We start from the raw sequence: 20,529 nt of genomic DNA on the forward strand, positions 1-20,529 counted from the left end.
CATATCAAGCACCACTAAGAAGAAGAATGTTAATGCTAATGCTAATATTAAGGTTAATGCTAATGTTAATGCTAATGCTAATGTTAAGGCTAATGCTAATGTTAAAGCGACTGCTAATGCTAATGATAATGCTAATGTTAATGCTTAAAAACCCTCCGAACAATGAGTGGAACTTCATGATATGTGTTCTGATGACATCATGTGATGTCACGTGCATGTTAACCCGCAAAATTAGCGAAATCCCAAAATTACCGCAACATACACACACGACAAATCAAAACACTCAGCACATTGTGGGGAACTGCTTGATGTGTTTCCAAGTGAAGCCATGTGATGTCTACTTGCTTCGTCAAGCCAACATCAAAGTTTGTCGTGACGAACTTTAAAAATCTTGATTTTTGGGGGGGGGGTTTCGCCCCAAGGCCCATAGCTTGCAGACCAAACAGCGAATTGCGCCAAATTTTGCCAGCACGTCCTGAGGGATATCCCACATCGAACAACACCTACCACATTCCGCTGGGACTACGGGGCCCCAGAACCCAACGGCATTCACAGCCGTGTAACTTCCACCCCCGACATCTGATCCGCTTCAGCTACAGGCCTGTAGAGGAGGTAGAGACGAGCCCCATAGTCCTCTTGGGCCCGAGATATGGGCCATGGAATGTTAGCATTCATATCCAAGTAACTCCCGCTCTCTGTGTTCCACCCTCGCCAGCTTTCACCAGGTTCAAACACTAACTGACAGACTCGCACGTCAGTGTGTGTGTGTGTGTGTGTGTGTGTGTGTGTGCCTGTAGAAGCTGAAGAAGAAGGGGAAGAGTCATTACACCTAAGCATCTCACTGAGCAAGGTACACACACACACAAACCCTTGACTTCATGGACAGATAATTGTAGACCTATGATAATGCTGTGTGTGTGTGTGTGTGTGTGTGTGAGATGTAGGATGAAGATGACAAGCTCTGTAGAAGTTGCGTCTTCTCACTCTGCAGTCAGCGAGTCACAGATGGCAGCAGACGGAGCAGCAGGTGATGAAGGAGAGCAAAGAGAAACTGAATCATGTCAAAACCATGCCTGACCACTACCGGGTCACCACCAGGTGCACCTCTCCTGGGAGGGGTCACCCAGGATCAGGGGTTAAAGATCAGGAGAAGGGCAAATCACCCCCAGGTAGGCCTGATTGCTTCTTTTTTTTTTCCTTCAGGATACGTCCAGTAACAGTGTCCCGCCACCTTCCATCAGACCTGTAGCTCCACCTACTAGCTCCACCCACTCTCACACTTCCAGGAAGTTCGCCCGAGAAGCAGGGGCCTCCAGAGTGCCACTGGTGGTGTGTTACAATAACAGATCTATAAATGATTCTTCATTATTTTATTGTTTACATTTCTGATGTATTTTGTACAGCATTACTCTCAATGAAACAATATTAATGTGAGTTTTATGGAACCTTTACATTCCTGGCATTCAGCAGACGCTCTTATCCAGAGTGACGTACAAGAGTGCTTTGAAAACACACAGTAGAAATGTCACAATGTTTGTGCAGACAGTCAGACAGCAGGTAGTGTTTGCTGAGAAGCTCAGAGTCAGTGTCATGTTCACATGTTAAGACATGTATCCCATCATTCTCTAGTGGTGCAGCTTGTGATCATTAAAAGCATAGAGTAACGATTGCCTGATGCTTGGCCCCCTGTGATCGCTCCTTACACCAAGTGTTGTTTTCTCCAGCTGCAGCGACACGAGGCTGTAGTCATTCGTCTGAGCCAATCAGATGACGGCGACAGTGAGATGGAGGGCTCCAGGCCGGCACACTGCATGTTCTCCAGTGGAGGTGAGAAGAGAACACACAGTACTGCACTGTTTTATGAGCTTGCCGTTCTGACACCTTTGATTCTCGAGGATGATCCAGACGGCAAGGCCGAGGCCTGTTCCTGTGCTGGGAAAACCGGCTGAAATCAGGGAGGAGGAACAAACACCAGTCAGTGTTTCATATTTACATTAAAATACAGACGTGCGGGATTCAACATGGTGGCGTGTTGAACAGACGTGTGTATTCACGCTCCAACAACATTCGACAATATCTTTTTTAAACAGCCAAAATAATTCCTGAAACTAAACAGTCATATTAAAATTTGTGTGAGCATCATCTACACCAGGGGTGTCAAACATACGGCCCGCGGGCCGAATACGGCCCACTAAGCTGTCCAATACAGCCTGCTGGATGATTTGAATAAATAATATTAAATCTTTTTTATTATCATTATTATTAATACACGCAGAGAAATATGATAAATACACTGGACAGCTCCGAAAGGAAAAAGTTAATGATTTAGCTTTGAAAAAAAAGCAATCAATGTTCACAAAAAGAGCAGGAACTGATGAAGCTGTAAAGGCCAGCTATTTGATTGCCAATGAAATCACAGCGGCATCAAAGCCATTTTCAGAGGGAGAATTCGTCAAGAAGTGTATGGTAAAGGCAGCGGAGCTTGTGTGTCCTGAGAAAAAACAGGCTTTTGCCAGTATTAGCTTGTCAAGAAATACTGTGGCTGAAAGAATTGAGGACCTTGCAAGAGACTTGAACAGTCAGCTGCAAGACAAAGTTAAGACATTCATCGCTTTCTCTGTAGCACTCGATGAGAGTACTGACGTTAACGACGTAGCTCAGCTGGGGTTATTTATCTGTGGAGTTGATGAATCTTTGAACATCACTGAAGAATTTGTTGAGCTGGTTCCAATGACAGACACGACTACTTCCAACGACATTTACGCCAGCCTCATTGGTGCTCTGGATAGACTGGAAGTTGACTGGAGTCGCACTGTCAGTGTGGCAACGGATGGCGCTCCATCCATGGTCGGGAAAAAGGCAGGTGTTGTGACAAAATTAAAAGAGAAAATTCAAAAAGAGAACCCAACCCAAAAATTCTGGAATTTTCATTGTATTTTACACCAGGAAGCGTTGTGTAGCAAAACACAACAAAAAAAAGATGGACAATTTTATGAATGTGCTAATAAAAACTGTTAATTTCATCAGAGCAAAGGGGCTCAACCATCGGCAATTTGAGGCCTTTTTATCTGAAAAAAATATTTCTCACAGTCTATCCTACCACACTGACGTTTGCTGGTTGAGCAGGGGAGCCGTGCTCAAACGTTTCTTTGAACTGCGCTCAGAAATCAGTCAGTTCATGAAAGACAAGGGAAAACCGGTGACTGAGCTGGATGACCCCGAGTGGGTTCGTGATCTTGCTTTTATGGTGGACGTAACCGGGCACTTAAATGTGCTCAATACTAAGATGCAAGGCCACAACAAAGTCGTAACTGAATATTACGATTGCATTCGTGCATTTGAGATGAAACTAGATCTGTGGGCGACACAGCTTTCGCAAGGTAACCCAGCTCATTTTCCCTCTTTAAAATCTATGTACACCGCTCACGACAAAGACAACATAGACAAATACAAAGAAAAAATTGTTGGTCTGCAGAATGAGTTTCAGAATCACTTCCAGGTCTTCAATGAACTTGAGAAGGAATTCTCTCTCTTCCGTTCACCATTTACTGCGAGCGCAACAGATGTACCGGAGGAACTCCAAATGGAACTAATCGAACTGCAGTGCAACACACCTTTGAAAGACAAATTCGCTACAGTCACTGTGGATTTATTTTACCAAAACCTCAGACTGTCATTCCCCAAAATGACAGGTTTTGCATCCAAAATCCTTAGCATGTTCGGGACGACATATCTCTGTGAGCAGGCATTTTCTGTAATGAACATTAACAAGTTAATGCATTACAAATGCAATCTAAATTTTTATTTGTTAAAGAAAAGTTCTCATTTCTGGTGTATAGTTAATGTTCATATCCAAAGTGAATGATATTTTTTTTAATTTTTCATTTGCATTAACCATAAAGAATTTATTTTGTATATTATTTTTTTTACATATAAGCTATTGAGTTGTTAAATATGTTAAAGGCAGTTTTTTAAAATTGTGAAGTGTTTTTGTAGTTTGTAAATTATATTGTAGCCTATAGCTTCATATTTAATGTAACTGTCTGTAGCATTTTTTTATTTCTTATTTTCTCATTACTAAAAAGTATGACAAATAATATTCATGTTACTTTAATTACTTAGACAACATTTTTTTTAAAAAAAAGGTATGAGTGTTAATGAACAGTTTCTGAGGACTTATTAAATGCAGTTTTACAGAATATTGTGTCTTTCTAGGGTTTTTTTTGCAAATTAATTTGCAATTTGGTGCACTATGATTTAAAAAAAAAAAAGAAGATTCGGCCCGCACATGGTCACATTTCTTCTCATCCAGCCCTCACCCTAAAATGAGTTTGACACCCCTGATCTACATAGAATGACAACGCACACAGTAAAGAATAAACAAGGAAACCAAGACGATTTAGATACAAACATTATGAAAAGCATTATGAAAGCAACATTATGAGCGCAATTACAAGCATGAGAAAAGATTTTTCAGTTCAATTCACAGGAATTATGTCCCCAATACAGGAAGTTAAACAAGAAGTCAAGGAATTTTCCAATAGACTGACAACGGCGGAACAACAGATTAGCGACACAGAGGACCAGGTTTCTGGACTGCAGCGCACTGTAGATACTCTTCAACAACAGGTCAAATCCCTTGGAGAAAAACTGGAAGACCAGGAAAACAGAAGTTGCCATAATAATGTGCGTATCGTTGGCCTACCTGAAGGCGTCGAGGGCTCAGATGCGGTGGGTTTTATTGAATTTAAACGGCTTCCAGAGGTGCTGGGACCTCATAACATTTCCGGTCCGGTAACCATTGAAAGAGCTCACCGACTACAGGACTGCCCTGACCGAAACACCCACAGAATACTCATTGTGCGCTTTCTGAGCTCAAAAGACAAAGACAAAGACAAAGAGGTACACACCATACACGCAAAGGGGAAAATTACATACGATAAAAGACAAGTGAAGTTTTTTCAGGATATCGCCAGGGACACACATCTGAAAAGACAGAAATACTATGAAGTGAAGCAGAAACTCAAAGACAGACATCAGATATGGAATCATCTTTCCAGCGAAGCTACATATCACCCATGCAGGACAAGACCGTAACTCTGAGAGCCCAGCGGAGTTGGAAAACTTCATTAGCAAAATAAAGGATAAAGAATTCTTAATCCTGCAATAAAGAATGCAGAAGAAAGTAACTTGTCACGTACTGAACTTTCCCCCCTCGAGTTCGATACGGTATTTGAGGTAAATGTCTAGAGGGAAATGGATCTGAATGACTGCACAGTGACTTGCAGATGAAACTTAATTGGATGTGTTCAGTGGATTCCAAAATTATTTAGCTTTTAGTTCCTTGTTTTTCTTCTAAATAACCGGCGATACTATGAATCCGATGCAGTATCGCTATTCGTGGTTATTTTGGTTAGATTTATAGGCTGTTAATAATTATCTTTTTTGTGCTCAGGCATCTGTTAGTGGGAGTATGGAGCAGAGATATTACTTGTGTTCCACGTTATGCTGCGCCTTGCAGAAGGATCAGTGATACAAAATGTTGAACCTTTTATTTTTGTGTTATGGACAGCACTGGCGAGTTCAGGGTGCTAGTGCTAGGAGAAGTGTCCCAGGGGTATTTTATTATTCTTCAGTTACAGGGCAAATTGTACTTTACTTCAGGCTGGGAGACAAAATTATAACATTAAACAGGTACTAATATGAGAATTAATAGTGTAAGCGATTCTAACTTAGAATTAAAAATAATAACATTCAATTCAATTCAATTTATTTTGTATAGCGCCTTTTACAATGAACATTGTCTCAAAGCAGCTTTACAAAAGAAGAAAACAGAGAAAGGGGAAAAAATAAAAAAATAAAAAATAAATAAATAAATAAAAATTAAAAAATATAAAAAAATAAAAAAAAATATATAAAAACATGAAATGTGAGAGTCTTAGGGAAAATAACCAAAATTAAGCAAGTAATGACAAAAATTAATCAGCATAACCCTTTAATTGTATTTCTGCAAGAATGTCACATATCTTCAAATGATAAAACACCAATACAAAGACACTGGAAAGGTCAAATTTATTCAGCTTTCAAAATGGGTACATGATCCAGATTTGATAAAATTCATAGCAAAACACCGACAATTTTTTTGAATAAAGATGAATAAATAAAGATGAAACGTCAGCTACTACAAGGTGGGAAGCATTCAAGGCATACTCACGAGGTCAGATCATTTCAAAAACAAATAAACTTAAATTAGAATTAAACTTACTGGAAAAAGAAATTAAAATGGAAAAGGAAAAGACATATTCAAACAATTTGGATAAAATACATAATAAACATTAAACTTAGGGCCCAATATAATGCCCTCTCTATATCAAAAGCTGAAAATAGCTTAATAAGATTAAAGCAATCTTACTATAAACATGGAGAAAAAGCAGGGAAGTTGCTAGCAAAAAGATAGACACAGAAAAGGCTATTAATAACATTCAAACTGACAATGGGGAGCTAACATAAAACCCTATAGAAATAAATAACACTTTTGTCTTATTTTATAAAGGTTTATATAAATCTGAATCGAACATTATATTGAAGATCAAGGCCATTTCCTTAGTGATTTACAGATTCCATTTATATCTGAAGAAGATAAAAACAACTTAGATAATATGCTAGAGGAGAGTGAAATCTTAGAATCTATAAGAACCCTAAAGAAAGGTAAAACAGCCGGCCCTGACGGCCTACTGACTGACATATACAAGATATTTAAAGACAAATTAGTCGGTCCTCTGAAGGAAATGTATGAAGAGTCAATTCAAACTGGTTATTTGCCGGCCACACTGAGAACAGCCTTAATAACTTTAATTCTGAAACCTGACAAAGCTCCTACTAAATGTGAATCCTACAGACCAATTTCCCTGCTTAATACAGATGTGAAGATAATTGCCAAAATTTTGGCAACAAGATTAGAAAAATGTCAAAATGGATTTATTAAGGACGGTCAGACTACTCATAATATTAGACGAGTCTTAAATATTTTATACGAGAAAAGGGAAACCACTGATACATGTTTCATCACTTGATGCAGGAAAAGCGTTTGACAGGGTGGAGAGACATTACATGAAGGATATTTTGGCTCATTTTGGAGATTCATTCCAGCGTTGCGTTAACATTTTATATTTAAACCACTAGCTGAAGTGAGGACCAACAGAACAATATCAAAGCCTTTTAATATGTATAGAGGCACGTGACGAGGATGCCACCAATGCTGTTCATTTTGGCATTAGAGCCCTTAGCAGTTGCAATTAGAAGTAGTCCTATCATAAAGAGCATTAAAATTGAAGACCGTGAACAATGAATAGCTCTTTACGCAGATGACACTATTCTTTTTCTCAAGGCTTGAAAGATCCATTCCAGCATTGCTTAGATTGATTGATAGATTCGGAAAATTTTCTGGTTATAAAATTAATAATACTAAATCATCGGTACTTTTCTTAAATACTTAGTATGTGACTTAAGACATAAACCACCAATTAATCATCCTTTTATAAATACAGTAAATGGCATTAATTATTTAGGAGTAGTGATCAATCCTACAATTGACAAATTAATCCCTGCTAATTATAATCCAGTCATAACCAAAGTTAGTGAATCTTTGGATAGATGGTTATGCCTACCAGTTCCCTTGATTGGTCGTATAAACATTATAAAGATGAATATCATCCCCAAGTTCGTATATCTATTTCATTCTATTCCACCTCCACCTCCATCAGGTTTTTTTCCTAATATGAATAAGAAATTTGCTAAATTCATTTGGAAAATCAGACGGGCAAGACTTCGCCTAACACTATACCTTCCATATGACAGAGGGGGTCTACGTCTACCTAATTTGCAGTGGCATTATTGCTCTGCCCAACTGGCTAATGCCACCTACTGGTTTTCGTTACAGCCACAATTACCCTGGGTAGAAATAGAATCGATGACTGCAAAAAATAAGAACATGGCTTTATATTTATTCCCGGAATCTGAAAAAAGACACCAAAAATCCATTTGTTAGGAATACTTTAATAGTTTGCAACGAAGCACAGCGTACAATGGGAGAAGTCCCGGCTCTCTATTATTTTGCCCCTATCTGGGGAAACAAGGACTTCAGTCCAGGGTAAAATGACTCTGGTTTTAAACAATGGCCATTAAAGGGTATTCAAAAGATTGGTGACTTGTTCGAGGCTTATGCCTTACGCTTATGCCTTCCAATAAACTCAGGGATAAGTTTGTAGTTTCATTAGAGTCAAGCAACATTATTCAATGTCCAGACCATTGCTAGCAGAACTAGAACAAGCAGTGGCGGTTCTAGCTTGAATGGCACCCTGGGTGAACCACCCCATTCGGCAAGACTGTGCAAGTTCTCTGCCATCCAAGTCTGAGTGTCCTTTATAGTTCAGTGTCATACTAAGGGCCTCACACTGTTCTGAGAGTTCCTCATTGGAGAGACTTTGGTAGATTGAGAGCACTCCAAACTTTTTTCCCCACATTATCCAATGTGGAAAATCTTTCATGAAGGGCTGAAATTGCAGCATCAGTGACAACACTGAAAAATGTCACCTCCAGCTTCTTCAAGGCATCACTCAAAGGCTCATCACATGATTCCTTTGAAAAGTGCCGCTTTGTGGACCTCAGCCTTTTTTGCTGTAAAACAGCCTCTACATTCATATCCTCACAAATATCCTTGGCTGAGGTTTGTGCAGTCATGAAGCCTGTTGCCCTGTAGTTGCTGAGACCTCCCTCGGTCCGTCTGAGAAGACTTACTGCAGCATCCACATGCATACTGGGAGACTTCATCAGCTTGCTCACATGTTGGATCTGACTCAAGATGTCATACCACATGACTGTACAGATGCTGAAGCGGTATGATCCCACCTCCTCGGACAAGCACTGGGCCTCAGTTCTTATCACTGGGTCTTTGGTTTGTTCCCTTACCTTAATCAGTGCCTCTCTCACCGCTGCTGCCTGATACCGCAGTGGCTCGACACTCTTAACTTTACTCTCTCACCTTGTCTCAGTCCACATCTTCAAAGTGATGTCTACTTGTTTTTCAGGATGGCCCAGTGCTGTGTGGAGGCTGAGAACAAGGTGTATAATTTGTGTAAGATGCCAAAGTAACCTATGGCATCGACAGAACTTTTTGCAGCATCGGCCACAGTCAGATTCAGGGTGTGAGCCCCACATGGCACAAAGAGAGCTCTTGGATTAATTTGCAGAAGTCTAGCCTGGACACCTTTGTTTTTGCCTCTCATATTGGCTCCATTATCATAAGACTGACCTCTACAGTCCTCAATAGGTATTTTCAGCTCCTCTAATCTTTTGAGAATCAGGGTTGCCAAATGTTGGCCTGTTGACTCTTCTGCCTCCAAAAAACCCATGAAATGTTCCTTGATGTGAGGCACCTCTTCCAGTCACACAATTCTAATCACAACTGACAACTGTTCAGTGTGGCTGACATGTTGAGTGCAATCTAGAATGATTGAGAAGAATTTTGCTATCTTGATCTCCCTCACCATAACTGAAATGACCTTCTTGCTCAACAAGTCAGTGAGCTCATTTTGTATTTGATGGCCAAGGTAGCTGGTGTGACTTGACATCCCTTTTTGGACATGGTTAAGGTGCTCTATCATGGCCAGATCAAAATTGTGCCATCAGTTTGACTTCTTTGAGGAAATTTCCATTTGATGGAGAGTACAGTTTTTCTGTGTCCCCTTAGTGCCAGATTTCTAATTGCCAGAGACTGCACAATAGCAATCAGACATTTCAACACCTCTCTCCATCTCATTTTCTCAGTCTCCAGAAGTGTCATCTCCTGCTAATTAATTGTTTCCCCCCTTTTTATTCTCATTGACAGTTCATTCCATGTTTTCATACAGTTTTAATGTTCTGCGCTTCTGTCATGTGAAGTTAACAAAAAACTTGCGTGTTTCCAGTCTGTTAGTCCTGAGGTTGCTAAGTTAATATTCTTGTTAACATTCCCGGCGCGTATCGTGTGGAGCCCCGCCCCCACCTCGGCTACTCAGACCACATCTCTGTGATGTTGATTCCAGCATACAGACCACTCGTCAGACCGCTCTAAACCGGTTCTGAAACAGGTTAAGACCTGGCCAGTAGGAGCCATCTCTGCTCTTCAGGACTGTTTTGAATGCACTGACTGGGACATGTTCAGGGAGGCTGCAACCAACGGCGACTCTATTGACTTGGAGGAATACACGGCATCAGTGACCGGCTACATCGGGAAGTGCATCGATGATGTGACCGTCTCCAAGACCATCAGAGAGCTGAGAACTCTGCCAGGAATGTTGTCTCACACACACTCTTACACACCCCTCACACCCCACACACACACTCTTACACACCCCACACACACACTCTTACACACCCCACACACACACTCTTACACACCCCACACACACACTCTTACACACCCCACACACCCCTCACACACACTCTTACACACCCCACACACCCCACACACACACTCTTACACACCCCACACACACACTCTTACACACCCCACACACACACTCTTACACACCCCACACACCCCTCACACACACTCTTACACACCCCACACACCCCACACACACACTCTTACACACCCCACACACACACTCTTACACACCCCACACACACACTCTTACACACCCCTCACACACACTCTTACACACCCCACACACCCCACACACACACTCTTACACACCCCACACACACACTCTTACACACCCCACACACCCCTCACACACACTCTTACACACCCCACACACACACTCTTACACACCCCACACACCCCTCACACACACTCTTACACACCCCTCACACACACTCTTACACACCCCACACACCCCACACACACACTCTTACACACCCCACACACACACTCTTACACACCCCACACACACACTCTTACACACCCCTCACACACACTCTTACACACCCCTCACACACACTCTTACACACCCCTCACACACACTCTTACACACCCCACACACACACTCTTACACACCCCACACACCCCTCACACACACTCTTACACACCCCACACACCCCTCACACACACTCTTACACACCCCACACACCCCTCACACACCCCACACACCCCTCACACACACTCTTACACACCCCTCACACCCCACACACACACTCTTACACACCCCACACACACACTCTTACACACCCCACACACACACTCTTACACACCCCACACACACACTCTTACACACCCCACACACACACTCTTACACACACTCTTACACACACTCTTACACACACTCTTACACACCCCACACACACACTCTTACACACCCCACACACACACTCTTACACACCCCACACACACACTCTTACACACCCCACACACACACTCTTACACACCCCACACACCCCTCACACACACTCTTACAAACCCCACACACCCCTCACACACACTCTTACACACCCCACACACCCCTCACACACACACCCCACACACCCCTCACACACACTCTTACACACCCCACACACCCCTCACACACACTCTTACACACCCCACACACCCCTCACACACACTCTTACACACCCCACACACACACTCTTACACACCCCACACACACACTCTTACACACCCCTCACACACACTCTTACACAAGCAACACACACACTCTTACACACCCCTCACACACACTCTTACACACCCCACACACACACTCTTACACACCCCTCACACACACTCTTACACACCCCACACACCCCTCACACACACTCTTACAAACCCCACACACCCCTCACACACACTCTTACACACCCCACACACACACTCTTACACACCCCTCACACACACTCTTACACACCCCTCACACCCCTCACACACACTCTTACACACCCCACACACACACTCTTACACACCCCACACACACACTCTTACACACCCCACACACACACTCTTACACACCCCTCACACACACTCTTACACACCCCACACACACACTCTTACACACCCCTCACACACACTCTTACACACCCCTCACACACACTCTTACACACCCCCCACACACACTCTTACACACCCCACACACCCCTCACACACACTCTTACAAACCCCACACACCCCTCACACACACTCTTACACACCCCCCACACCCCTCACACACACACTCCACACACCCCTCACACACACTCCACCCACCCCTCACACACACTCTTACACACCCCACACACCCCTCACACACACTCTTACACACCCCACACACTCTTACACACCCCACACACTCCTCACACACACTCTTACACACCCCTCACACACACTCTTACACACCCCACACACACACTCTTACACACCCCACACACACACTCTTACACACCCCACACACACACTCTTACACACCCCTCACACACACTCTTACACACCCCACACACACACTCTTACATACCAATCACACACACTCTTACACACCCCACACACACACTCTTACACACCCCTCACACACACTCTTACACACCCCTCACACACACTCTTACACACCCCACACACACACTCTTACACACCCCTCACACACACTCTTACACACCCCACACACACACTCTTACACACCCCTCACACACACTCTTACACACCCCACACACCCCTCACACACACTCTTACAAACCCCACACACCCCTCACACACACTCTTACACACCCCAGACACACACTCTTACACACCCCACACACCCCTCACACACACTCTTACACACCCCACACACCCCTCACACACACTCTTACACACCCCACACACACACTCTTACACACCCCACACACACACACTCTTACACACCCCACACACCCCTCACACACACTCTTACACACCCCACACACCCCTCACACACACTCTTACACACCCCTCACACACACTCTTACACACCCCTCACACACACTCTTACACACCCCACACACACACTCTTACACACCCCACCCACACACTCTTACACCCCCCTCACACACACTCTTACACACACTCTTACACACCCCACACACCCCTCACACACACTCTTACACACCCCACACACACACTCTTACACACCCCTCACACACACTCTTACACACCCCACACACACACTCTTACACACCCCACACACCCCTCACACACACTCTTACACACCCAACATACCCCTCACACACTCTTATACACCCAACATACCCCTCACACACACACCCCACACACCCCTCACACACACTCTTACACACCCCACACACCCCTCACACACACTCTTACACACCCCACACACCCCTCACACACACTCTTACACACCCCACACACCCCTCACACACACTCTTACACACCCCACACACACACTCTTACACACCCCTCACACACACTCTTACACACACTCTTACAAACCCCACACACCCCTCACACACACTCTTACACACCCCACACACACACTCTTACACACCCCTCACACACACTCTTACACACCCCACACACACACTCTTACACACCCCACACACCCCTCACACACCACTCTTACAACACACCCCACACACCCCTCACACACACTCTTACACACCCCACACACACACTCTTACACACCCCACACACACACACACTCTTACACACCCCTCACACACACTCTTACACACCCCACACACACACTCTTACACACCCCTCACACACACTCTTACACACCCCACACACCCCTCACACACACTCTTACACACCCCACACACCCCTCACACACACTCTTACACACCCCACACACACACTCACACACACAAACTCACACACACTCTTACACACCCCACACACACACTCTTACACACCCCACACACCCCTCACACACCCCACACACCCCTCACACCCCTCACACACACTCTTACACACCCCACACACACACTCTTACACACCCCTCACACACACTCTTACACACCCCTCACACACACTCTTACACACCCCACACACACACTCTTACACACCCCACACACACACTCCACACACACTCTTACACACCCCACACACCCCTCACACACACTCTTACACACCCCACACACACACTCTTACACACCCCACACACCCCTCACACACACACCCCACACACCCCTCACACACCCCTCACACACACTCTTACACACCCCTCACACCCCTAACACACACTCTTACAAACCCCACACACCCCTCACACACACTCTTACACACCCCACACACACACTCTTACACACCCCTCACACACACTCTTACACACCCCTCACACACACTCTTACACACCCCACACACCCCTCACACACACTCTTACAAACCCCACACACCCCTCACACACACTCTTACACACCCCACACACACACTCTTACACACCCCACACACACACTCTTACACACCCCACACACACACTCTTACACACCCCTCACACACACTCTTACACACCCCACACACACACTCTTACACACCCCACACACACACTCTTACACACCCCACACACACACTCTTACACACCCCACACACACACTCTTACACACCCCACACACACACTCTTACACACCCCTCACACACACTCTTACACACCCCTCACACACACTCTTACACACCCCACACACACACTCTTACACACCCCTCACACACACTCTTACAAACCCCACACACCCCTCACACACACTCTTACACACCCCACACACACACTCTTACACACCCCTCACACACACTCTTACACACCCCACACACACACTCTTACACACCCCACACACCCCTCACACACACTCTTACAAACCCCACACACCCCTCACACACACTCTTACACACCCCACACACACACTCTTACACACCCCTCACACACACTCTTACACAGCCCACACACACTCTTACACACCCCACACACACACTCTTACACACCCCTCACACACACTCTTACACACCCCACACACACACTCTTACACACCCCTCACACACACTCTTACACACCCCTCACACACACTCTTACACACCCCACACACACACTCTTACACACCCCACACACACACACTCTTACACACCCCTCACACACACTCTTACACACCCCTCACACACACTCTTACACACCCCACACACACACTCTTACACACCCCACACACACACTCTTACACACCCCACACACCCCTCACACACACTCTTACACACCCCACACACCCCTCACACACACTCTTACACACCCCACACACACACTCTTACACACCCCACACACCCCTCACACACACTCTTACACACCCCACACACCCCTCACACACACTCTTACACACCCCTCACACACACTCTTACACACCCCACACACCCCTCACACACACTCTTACACACCCCACACACACACTCTTACACACCCCACACACACACTCTTACACACCCCTCACACACACTCTTACACACCCCACACACCCCTCACACACACTCTTACAAACCCCACACACCCCTCACACACACTCTTACACACCCCACACACACACTCTTACACACCCCACACACACACACACTCTTACACACCCCTCACACACACTCTTACACACCCCACACACACACTCTTACACACCCCTCACACACACTCTTACACACCCCACACACACACTCTTACACACCCCTCACACACACTCTTACACACCCCACACACACACTCTTACACACCCCACACACCCCTCACACACACTCTTACACACCCCACACACCCCTCACACACACTCTTACACACCCCACACACACTCTTACACACCCCACACACCCCTGACACACACTTTTACACACCCCTCACACACACTCTTACACACCCCACACACCCCTCACACACACTCTTACACACCCCACACACACCCTCACACACACTCTTACACATCCCACACACACTCTTACACATCCCACACACACTCTTACACACCCCACACACCCCTCACACACACTCTTACACACCCCACACACCCCTCACACACACTCTTACACACCCCACACACCCCTCACACACACTCTTACACACCCGACACACCCCTCACACACACTCTAACACACCCCACACACACTCTTACACACCCCACACACACTCTTACACACCCCTCACACACACTCTTACACACCCCACACACCCCTCACACACACTCTTACACACCCCACACACACCCTCACACACACTCTTACACATCCCACACACCCCTCACACACACTCTTACACACCCCACACACACTCTTACACACCCCACACACCCCTCACACACACTCTTACACACCCCACACACCCCTCACACACACTCTTACACACCCCACACACCCCTCACACACACTCTTACACACCCCTCACACACACTCTTAGACACCCCACACACCCCTCACACACACACCCCACACACCCCTCACACACACTCTTACACACCCCACACACCCCTCACACACACTCTTACACACCCCTCACACACACTCTTACACACCCCACACACACACTCTTACACACCCCACACACCCCTCACACACACTCTTACAAACCCCACACACCCCTCACACACACTCTTACACACCCCACACACACTCTTACACACCCCACACACACACCTCTTACACACCCCTCACACACACTCTTACACACCCCGCACACACACTCTTACACACCCCTCACACACACTCTTACACACACACACACACTCTTACACACCCCACACACCCCTCACACACACTCTTACACACCCCACACACACACTCTTACACACCCCTCACACACACTCTTACACACCCCACACACACACTCTTACACACCCCACACACCCCTCACACACACTCTTACAAACCCCACACACCCCTCACACACACTCTTACACACCCCACACACACACTCTTACACACCCCTCACACACACTCTTACACACCCCTCACACACACTCTTACACACCCCACACACACACTCTTACACACCCCTCACACACACTCTTACACACACTCTTACAAACCCCACACACCCCTCACACACACTCTTACACACCCCACACACACACTCTTACACACCCCTCACACACACTCTTACACACCCCACACACACACTCTTACACACCCCACACACACACTCTTACACACCCTCACACACACTCTTACACACCCCACACACCCCACACACACTCTTACACACCCCTCACACACACTCTTACACACCCCACACACACACTCTTACACACCCCTCACACACACTCTTACACACCCCACACACACACTCTTACACACCCCTCACACACACTCTTACACACCCCACACACACACACTCTTACACACCCCTCACACACACTCTTACACACCCCACACACACACTCTTACACACCCCTCACACACACTCTTACACACCCCACACACACACTCTTACACACCCCACACACCCCTCACACACACTCTTACAAACCCCACACACCCCTCACACACACTCTTACACACCCCACACACACACTCTTACACACCCCACACACACACTCTTACACACACTCTTACAAACCCCACACACCCCTCACACACACTCTTACACACCCCACACACACACTCTTACACACCCCTCACACACACTCTTACACACCCCTCACACACACTCTTACACACCCCACACACCCCTCACACACACTCTTACAAACCCCACACACCCCTCACACACACTCTTACACACCCCACACACACACTCTTACACACCCCACACACACACACACTCTTACACACCCCTCACACAGACTCTTACACACCCCACACCCCTCACACACACTCTTACACACCCCTCACACACACTCTTACACACCCCACACACACACTCTTACACACCCCTTCACACATCACACACTCTACAAACCCTCACACACCCACACACCTCACACACACTCTTACACACCCCACACACACACTCTCTAAACACCCACACACACACACTCTTACACACCCCTCACACACACTCTTACACACCCACTCACCCTCAACACTCTTACACACCCCTCACACACACTCTTACAAACCCCACACACCCCTCACACACACTCTTACACACCCCACACACACACTCTTACACACCCCACACACACACACACCCCTCACACACACTCTTACACACCCCACACACCCCTCACACACACTCTTACACACCCCACACACCCCTCACACACACTCTTACACACCCCACACACACTCTTACACACCCCCCACACCCCTGACACACTGACACACACTTTTACACACCCCTCACACACACTCTTACACACCCCACACACCCCTCACATCTACTCTCACACACCCCACACACACACCTCACACACACTCTTACACACCCCACACACCCCTCACACACACTCTTACACACCCCACACACACACTCTTACACACCCCTCACACCCCTCACACACACTCTTACACACCCCACACACACACTCTTACACACCCCTCACACACACTCTTACACACCCCACACACACACACACTCTACACACCCCACACACACCCCACACACACTCTTACACACCCCACACACACTCTTACACACCCCTCACACACACTCTTACACACCCCACACACACCCTCACACACACTCTTACACATCCCACACACCCCTCACACACACTCTTACACACCCCACACACACTCTTACACACCCCACACACCCCTCACACACACTCTTACACACCCCACACACCCCTCACACACACTCTTACACACCCCACACACCCTCACACACTCTTACACACCCCACACACCCTCACACACACTCTTACACACCCCCACACACACTCTTACACACCCCAAACACCCCTACACACCCCACACCCCCCTCACACACTCTTACACACCCCACACACACTCTTACACACCCACACACCTCACACACACCCACACACACACTCTTACACACCCCACACCCTCTTACACACCCCACACACACACTCTTACACACCCCACACACACCTCTTACACACCCCACACACCCTCACACACACTCTTACACACCCTCACACACACTCTTACACACCCCACACACACACTCTTACACACCCCACACACACTCACACACAATCTTACACATCCCACACACACACTCTTACACACCCCACACACCCCTCAAACACACTCTTACACACCCCACACACCCCTCACACACACTCTTACACACCCCACACACCCCTCACACACACTCTTACACACCCCACACACACTCTTACACACCCCACACACCCCTCACACACACTTTTACACACCCCACACACCCCTCACACACACTCTTACACACCCCACACACCCCTCACACACACTCTTACACACCCCACACACCCCTCACACACACTCTTACACATCCCACACACCCTCACACACTCTTACACACCCACACACCCCTCACACACACTCTTACACACCCTCACACACACTCTTACACACCCCACACACACACTCTTACACACCCCACACACACACTCTTACACACCCCACACACACACTCTTACACACCCACACACACACTCTTACACACCCACACACACACTCTTACACACCCCTCACACACACTCTTACACACCCCACACACACACTCTTACACACCCCACACACCCCTCACACACACTCTTACACACCCCACACACCCCTCACACACACTCTTACACACCCCACACACCCCTCACACACACTCTTACACACCCCACACACCCCTCACACACACTCTTACACACCCCACACACCCCTCACACACACTCTTACACACCCCACACACACACTCTTACACACCCCACACACCCCTCACACACACTCTTACACACCCCTCACACACACTCTTACACACCCCACACACCCCTCACACACATTCTTACACACCCCACACACCCCTCACACACACTCTTACACACCCCACACACACTCTTACACACCCCACACACCCCTCACACACACTCTTACACACCCCACACACCCCTCACACACACTCTTACACACCCCACACACCCCTCACACACACTCTTACACACCCCACACACCCCTCACACACACTCTTACACACCCCTCACACACACTCTTACACACCCCACACACCCCTCACACACACTCTTACACACCCCACACACCCCTCACACACCCCTCACACACACTTTTACACACCCCACACACCCCTCACACACACTCTTCACCCTCCTGCCATCTGGAAAGAGGTACTGGAGCATTCGGGCCTCACAACCAGACTGTGTAACAGTTTCTTTCCTCAAGCCATCAGACTCCTCAACACCCGGGACTGAACTGTGCTACACTCTCACACACACACACACTCTCACTCAGGACTGAACTGTATATCAACTCTCTGTCTCTCACACACAGATACACACACTCTCTCTTGACTGTGTGGACACACACACACACACACACACAATTTATATTGTTCATTACTTATTGCACTACCTCTACCTGTCATCCGCTGCTATAGTTATATTTATGTTTATTCTATTTGCACTACCTCAACCGCTGCTGTGTATTTTTGCACAATATTTTTGCACAATACTTTTTTACATCATTTCACTTTATCTTATTTTATTTCACTTACATTCCATTACACATGT

This window comes from Hemibagrus wyckioides, linkage group LG02 (assembly GCF_019097595.1).
Source record: "Hemibagrus wyckioides isolate EC202008001 linkage group LG02, SWU_Hwy_1.0, whole genome shotgun sequence".
In the NCBI taxonomy this organism is placed as follows: Eukaryota; Metazoa; Chordata; class Actinopteri; order Siluriformes; family Bagridae; genus Hemibagrus; species Hemibagrus wyckioides.